General features: G+C 39.2%; 1 protein-coding gene across 3 annotated transcripts in view; it reads left to right on the top strand.

Annotated features, from left to right (window-relative positions):
• celsr3 (cadherin, EGF LAG seven-pass G-type receptor 3) overlaps window positions 1-8,076 on the top strand; it is a 101,629-nt gene that overhangs the window by 6,530 nt on the left and 87,023 nt on the right. The window lies entirely within an intron of this gene.

The raw sequence follows: 8,076 nt of genomic DNA, 5'->3' as shown, positions 1-8,076 counted from the left end.
AGGCCCCTGGTTGCTCCCATGCTGATCACTGTCACAGGTAAGAGACCGTGAAGAGAAAATGTGTGGCAAATGTGGACTGGAGATTGTGTGTGTGTATGGGTGTGTGTGTGTGTGTGTGTGTGTGTGTGTGTGTGTGTGTGTGTGTTAAGCTCATTTAGATGCCCCTAGAGCTTTATCCAGCAAAGAAAATAGTGTGAAGATAAGAACTTCAGCTCTACAAGGTTAGGAGTAAGAGATTAATGCCAAAGCTGGAGAATGAGAGGGTTGCTTTTTGAGTTTCTCTTGAAGAAAATGCTTTTAGTAAAAGCATGAGCTGGCATTTTAAACCCCTCTTGAAATTACATGTTGGTTACCATGACTAAGTAAACCAACAGAAAAAACATTGCAACTCCATCCACTATTCAGACAGTAAAATAAATGTATTTTATCTACTTTTGTAGTTTTTTTTGTTTTGGAATAGAATAATCTCACACTGAAGCAATTTTAAGAAATTAAACCCTTAATTCAGTAAGGAAATAAAGCCTGACCTTTAATAAATATTGGTTTTACCCAAAATACATCAAAAGTTGGCCAGAGTGTCTCAAATCATTTGGTTTACTTTAACTTTCTTTGTTACACAGGCTTTCTGTAAAAAAAAAAAAACAGTAGAACATTTAGGTTAATTTGGTCTTAATCGTCCAAAATCTGAAATTGCTAACTACAAAATAGCTACCTTACTAAACTTGAAGAAATACACAGACACTACAATATATAAACAACTGAAACTGTGGCAAACAGTAAAAGCAATAGTTGCCATTCTGAGGTCACCAATAGTATTAGTTTATTTTAAGCATTTTTTTTTAAATATGGGTGTTAAAATTGTTTTTGTTCTGACCAGAGTAGCTTTTGTGTTTGCAGATTCTAACAGTAACTTTAGATGGGATATAGAGAGCGAAGAAGGTATTGTTTTAGCAAGATAATTAATAAAGACTGACGGTCATTCTGTCTGGAAACACAGTTAACCTCTCCTTGTGAGGCATGGTGAGGATTTTATTTTCTGTGAGCAAAACTTATTTCTTTAGCAAATATTGCAACTCTTCATTGTGTGGTACCAGATTACAACTATGTGCTGAAAATTTTAACAGGTTTCCGAATTTGTTTGCGTTGTTGCATATGATATCAGTGCTGTTTAACTTCTACTTTATGTCCAATTTTTATGGAGAAATGGATGGAGCTGTGTGTTTACAAGCAGTGATCAATTTCACTGCTCTGCAAAGACAATGAATTGATTGGATCTGAGAAAAAAGTGTGACCCAAATTGCCTTATAACTATTTCATTTAAATAAAGAAACTGTAAAAGCTAAAATAATAGCATAAAATGACAGAGTTCTACCTGGCAGATTTAAGCGCTTTTATTGATCAGATATCTATAATTGACTATCATTGGATTCAGTATTGTAATGTGTTTGCTGCTTGAATGATACAGCTCAGAAAACATTGCAAAGGCAACAACCTTTATGACTTCATTTACTTGTAATGCAGTCATATCATGAGAATGAATAGTTTCAAGCTGCTTAGATGTACCACCACCACACAGGACTTTTTTTTTTTTAAATTCAAATCTGTTTTTCTTTAATGTGCCTTTAAAGAAGCTTTCCTTTGCACTTATTGGGTTTAGCTCTACTGCTCCACAGATCCTCTGCTGTCAGTGATCAAAGCCTTGGAGACCAAATAAGCTCCAGAAAATTAAAAGGAGAGCAACATTCATGCTTTGAGGATGTGATTGTTTTTCTGTTTGCGTTCTGCTCAGCGGAGGAGAGGTTGCATGGGATTGTGTGTGACCTGCTATCCTACTAACACAGTTTTTTATTTTTATATATAAAAAAAGCTTCATTTGCTTAGATGTCAGTTGATTAATATTTACTCTGGTGTCATTTTGCACGACTAAACGAGGAAAATACTGTGTGAGAGGATGAGAAAGCGACGGAAAGAATAATGAAAGTGAATGAGAGTGATCAGAATGAGGGAGAATGAAATAAGAGTTTTTTGGGATCATTACATGGGAGTGAGTGACGGTGAACGAGCTTGAGCGAGAAAGTAAATAGTCTTAGTAGATAAGTGAGTGTATAAATAGGTTTAGTAGAAGAGTTACTTCACTAATCATCCAAGTAGCAGAGTGAGAAAAGATGAAGATAGACTGACTTTGTGAAAGCATGGGAGTTTATCCATAAATTATAATGATTATGAAGCAGAGCGGCGATTAACTCCAAAATGTGTAATAAGCCTTAAAATGAATTCATCCTTTTTAGGGCCAGCAATCTTACACTGAATATAAAACAAAACAAAACTTCATTTGTGTGAATCTATTTCAGTCAGGAAAAAAAAAAAAGAAAGTCAATATTAAGATTTTTTTTTTTTAATCCCTTGTGGAGCAATAGTTTATACAACACAGTTTGGTAATTGAGCAGCACTCAGTCTGCTGCTGTTGTTTCAGAAGGACTTCTTAAGGATTTTACTGGATTTCTATTTAAAATTTCCTGGCACTTCAAACCAGAGGACAAAACTTCAACAAACATGGAGTTTTAAAATCCACTTCAAAACTTAAACTGACGAAGAAGAGGATGGCAAAGCATCTCTATCATAGAAATGTGAGGAGAAATGAAAAACAACACTTGCAATTAAATGATGTTGGTTATGCAGTACTTCCTCTGTAGTCGACTCAGCTGATAGTCAGGGTCACGCGTCTCTTCTACTGCTGTCAGGAAGTGATAGTTAAGAAAAAAAAACCTCTTAAACAGTTTCTAATTTCACTCTAAAAATATTTCTGGCACATAAAATAAAAAAAAGGCAGCAGAGGTCCTTCCCTATGCCTATCAGCAGCAGCCATGAGGGCCTTACTTTTTGGAAACAAATACATGTTTCCAAAAAGATCTCGTCTATGCAAAACATATACGTAGTTTTAGTAGAGCTTAGCAAACATTTTGGCACACAGAGCGTCTACTGCTGCTCCTCCTTGGTAGGCCTTAGCATCTTGCTCTCTGAGCTTATGGTAAGATAGAGATGGGTCTCGATCAAGATGCTTTAGTACGTCTCCATCATTTACCTTTACTTACATTCATCAGCCTTCGCTTCCATCCGCCTCTTCCAGAGGTCAGACGAGCCACATGTTGATCCATTTCCATTTTCAGTCTGTTTCTCCTCTTCTATGAAGCCATTACGCCCTCCCTCCCCCCCTCACCCTTTTCTATTCCTCCTCTCCTTCCCCGCCGCTCCAGGATGTGACAGTTATGAGATTATAATGAAACAACAGTCAGCCAGAGTCACTGTCAGAGCAAAGCTGTCACTTTCATTGTTTGCTGTGTGTTATCTGTGTCTCCATGTCGGCTCCCAGCTCACGACTCACTTCCGCTTGCCTTTTTCTGTCTTTCATTGCATTTGTGGAGCTAAGTTTCTCTGTTTTAACGTCCCTATTAGCCCCTCTTTCCTGTCTTTTTTTTTTTACATGTGTTTTTTTCATCGGCCTTGACTTTCTGCATTTTGCTCCCTACGTTTTTGTCTTATTTTCATCCCACCTGGGATACTTTTCACACTGGAGCACAGAAGAAGGGCCCCTGGCTGTAGCTTACTTCTGTGAACAACACTGCAAGTGAACAATGGCTTGATTTCCAAATGCAGAAATGTGAAAATGGAACACGTTCTGAGCAATTTTGTTATTTCAAGAGTGGAAAAGGAAAACGTACTTGAAGAAAAGTTAGTGGTTATTGCACATGTGAGTTTTTGTAAAGCATGTTCCTGTCAGATTTTGCTCGATCCACTGAATAACACAGTTTGGACCTAATAGAGCAGTGAGAGTCGTGATAAAAGTAATTAAATTAAATTGTGGATTGCCAGAGGTGCTTCATCTCCTTCATCATTCGTTCTTGTTTAATGTCAGTGCATAACTGAGTTCATTGCTGTGTCTGTGATAAATTACGTGCACGGCATCAAGATAGACCTGCATTTTACTCTTAGTTTAATGCAGTTCTTCTGTTTTTTCCCCCTCCAACATGCCACAGAGTTGTGTTTTGCCTTTATCAATTTGCATGGCTTGTTTTAAAAATGACTATGTATTTCTTTACATTTTCAAACTTGTAATTTAAATGTCCACTTGGAGAAGATTATGAAAAGTTGCCCTTTTTTGTGTCCATGAAAAGCATCATCATTCTAGTGTCTGCTGAATGCCATGAAAGATTTGTTCTTCAGTGGATCAAAGTTTGATCTTCATTTTTTTTAAATCAAACTTCTAATTCATCTGTTTTAACTGTAACCTTAAATGCCTATTTCTCTGAGTTTTAACTAGAGTAACAGCTACTTTATGTCGCGCTCCTCCTGCTGTTTGACAGACATCAGTCATTTTAGTTTTGTAAACTCACACAGGTTTAATCCATGACTGCTGGTTCGTGTAATAAGATTTGAGATGTTAGAAAATTTGTAAAATGTAGAGAATTGCAATTTTATGAGCATTACTAAGGGCATCAAAAAACCTCACCTATTTTCTCTTTCTCTCTGAGTGTTTGCCTGTTTAATCCCTCTCTCCTCTGATTATCCCTCTCTCCCTCGGCCTCTGCCTGTAATCCTCTCGTACAGTAACTCTCGCTGGCTGTTTCCTTAAACTACATATTCTTTCAAATTCCCATCTCCTTCCATTCTGTCTCCTCACAACATTTCTCTGCTTCCTTTTCTTTTATTTCATTGTTTACAGTACTTCCTCCCTGTGTGTGTGTGTCTGCGATGTGTACCGTGTAGCGTTGAGTGCTCCGTGTTATTTGCAGAAATGGGCATGCTTTATTTATTTGTGTTTCTGAGCAGTGTTTTCCTGTAGCAGATAGATTTTTTTTCCTGTGTATGTGTGTGTGTGTGTAGGTTTTTGTGCATTACTTGCGTTTGTGTATTCTCAGGTGGCTCTGGATCGCACTTGAGGGTGCATTCATATCTTCTCTATGAATAATATCTGCACACGCCAGAGTGCTGGGACTGCTTTCCTCCCGCTTTTGCCCTTCGTGCTTTTCTCAAGTGCTTCCCTTTGCTCTTCCCTCCCTCTGTTTCTCTCTTCGCCCGTGTCGTCTGTCCACTTTCCTTCTCTAAATCTCTTCTTTGTTCTCTTTGTGACCGTTGGTGTCTGGCTATTGATTCTGAGGGGATTCCTCGCGCTTGTCGTGCAAAGAGCCGCGGTTTATGCCCACAAAAACACACACATGAAGCTGGCTTTAGGGTTGAGGCCATAATGAGACCACTTGGCACCCCAAACAGCAGCTGCTCAAGGTGCCCTTGAGCGAAGTAACCCTCACCAGCTCCAGTGGCCAGCAGCAGAGTCTGTGGCTGGTTGTACTGGCAAACTCCCAACGGCGGCTGTGGCTGGCCGTCTGAATGTAGAGCAGAGCTTTGCTGGGAGAAGAAACTTGTGTCTAAGTAGACGTCTCTGGGTGAAGGAAGGTTAAGGCAAAGTCGGTGTGGCGTGAACATGTCTGGGAGACGTTTTCAGTCAGCGTTTGTCTGAGAAGACGTTTAGAGAAGAGACAAACGTCAGCGTCTGCCCAGACACCTTTTCTTCTTCAGTTTGAGGGTCAAGTTGCACAATTAAATGCTTCAAATAAGTACGTGCAGCAATTTGTCTGGTTTAATTTTCAAGGGAGTGATGCGTTCGAGGGCCAGATGGAGGCGGGGGAAAAAAACGACAAACTGAGACTGATTCTCCGGAGCTTTACTCCGACTTTTCACACATTTATGTTAAGCAGTCAGGGTTTTCCAATACTTTTGGTGACACAAAGCGATGGCAAAGAGGAATAGGAATGTCTTAGGGGAACGCTTTAAACCATCAGCTGAAAAAAGTATTCACCCGCCGTGAACTTTTCCACTCTTTGTCACGTTACGTCTACGAACCTCAATGAATTTTATTTGATTGACTAACACAAAGTGAGTGTAAAGTGGAAGAATAGAATATAAATTATGCCCTTTATGGTCCCACAGAAGAATAAGTTCACTGTCAGCAGATCTTCCTACCTGAGCTGCAGATCTCCACAGCCAGTAAAATACTCAGCACTGCCTGCTTGTGACGTGACAAAATGATAAACGAAATGAAATCAAAGTGCAAGAGGTGCGAATATTTGTACTTGTAATATTTGCTTTGATGAATTTCATTATGTTTACGTCCCTGTCATTCTCAACCGTCTTAACAAGCGTATAAATTAACGTGTGCTGAAGTTTGCTGCTGGCAAGTTTTACGTAACATATGCGGGCAAATTAATATTGCATCTGTTTCCATGCAGGGAATTAGCAAAAACAAAACAAAAAAAACAAAAAAACAGATGATGTAACCCCTTCAAAGCTGTTAAAGGTGTATATGTCAGCAAATAAAAAAAAATGTTATGAGCCATTTTCTGTAATGATTACAAGCTAATAAATACATTTTAGTGATTTGGTTGGACTCACTTGATGCAAAAATAAATATAAATGTAATTGTGCGCGTGTTGAAGAGTTAGCATTCCGTGAACCATCCGGCGCTTACTGGAAAAACGGATTACGCAACTATTTTTCTACCCCGGCTCAAGCTTTTCTTTTTTTCTCCTGCTTTTTGCCAGGTATTCCAAGAGCTCAGATGGTGAGCACATTATATAGTATTTTCAAGCCTGGATACAGATCAGTGCACAGAAAATTCACTTACAATACATATAGGTCAACGCTCTGAAGTTAACCACCGTCATCTGGGTGAGCACGCTGATGGTTCTTGTCTAATGTGGGTCAGCTGAGAGAGGTCAGGTCCCGAGTGAATATGCTTTTATTCTTGATTAAGTCCATCTGAGAAGGCAGTGTTTTTTTTTGTTTTGTTTTTTTTTTGTTTTTTGCTTTCTTTCTTGTTTAAAACAAGGAGAGCAAAACGAGGAGAGATTAAAGTTGCAGTGGCTCCCGAGGCGCAGCAGGTTGTTCTCTTGACAAAGTGTCAAAGTGCCTTGGGCGAGAACACCGAGTCCACCGGCCTCTCTTATGGATCAGTGAGGAAATGGGGTGTTGTAGGATAAGATGCTCAGGTGGATGGACGACGCTCTCAATGTAAAGAGCTTTGAGTGGTCAATAACAAGATAACCTCCATTTACGTCACTCTCCTTTTTGCCTCCTGCAGTTGATGCTATTGATAAGAACCATCATTTCTTTTCTCCTGGCCATCCAAGACTTTTAATGCTCGATTATATTTCAGTGTTCTGCTGCAGTAGTGGTGTCGTTTAACAACACAACGAACAGAAAAGACGAGACTCTCAAAGTCGTGTTCGGATGAAAACATTTTGGTCTTTTGACTCACAGGAAGGTTCTTTATCTTCCTAAGTAATAGCAGCAGAGAATTTTACTTGAAAAGTTCAGAGTTGTGAGCTCTTCGCTGTCATCTCAAACAGAAACCAAACTAAACGTCTGAGGCATAAACACTTTTAAAATGCTGAGCAACAATCTTCTAGTCACGGTCACAAAATCACAAAATAGAACATGGACTCGTTGTGTCATGATTCTGGAAATGAAATTTCAACTTTATCCTCTGATGGAGTAGATAAAAAAAAGTATTCCAATAAAACCTTTGTAGATATATTTGCGTATGAGGCCATCTAGTCTTTGTGCAACTATGACACAAACAATGAAAAAACCTGCGACACAGGCGAGTCTTCACGTTGACCTAAATTTGCAGGGTTTTTTTATTTTATTATTATATCTTTACATCTTTTAAGCTTGTTGCTTTCATCACGTTTCCCCGACAGCGGACTCACACCTCCGCTTCAGAATGTTTTAGAAACACGTAGGACCGTTTCTGACACAGAATATAGGATTAGCCTATAGCAGCGCTAATCTAATTTCATGCCATGTCGTTTAACCAGCTGCAGGCCAAAGATGCCGTTGTTTTGGGTCATGTATGTTACCCCGTCACATGTGTAATTGCTTGACATTACACTGGCACTGAAAGTAAAGTGGGCTGTCTGTCTGATAAACGAATGTTTCCCCAACTTGTAGGATTTCCTCCCCTGCGTTGTCATCAGGAGGCTTTAATCATTATCTTCTCAGAGTTGCCCTGCACAAAAA

This window comes from Poecilia formosa, unplaced genomic scaffold (genome assembly GCF_000485575.1).
Source record: "Poecilia formosa unplaced genomic scaffold, Poecilia_formosa-5.1.2 Scaffold440, whole genome shotgun sequence".
Lineage (NCBI taxonomy): Eukaryota > Metazoa > Chordata > Actinopteri > Cyprinodontiformes > Poeciliidae > Poecilia > Poecilia formosa.
Note: the sequence above shows the minus strand (reverse complement) of the source record. Positions and strands in the feature narration are given on the sequence as shown.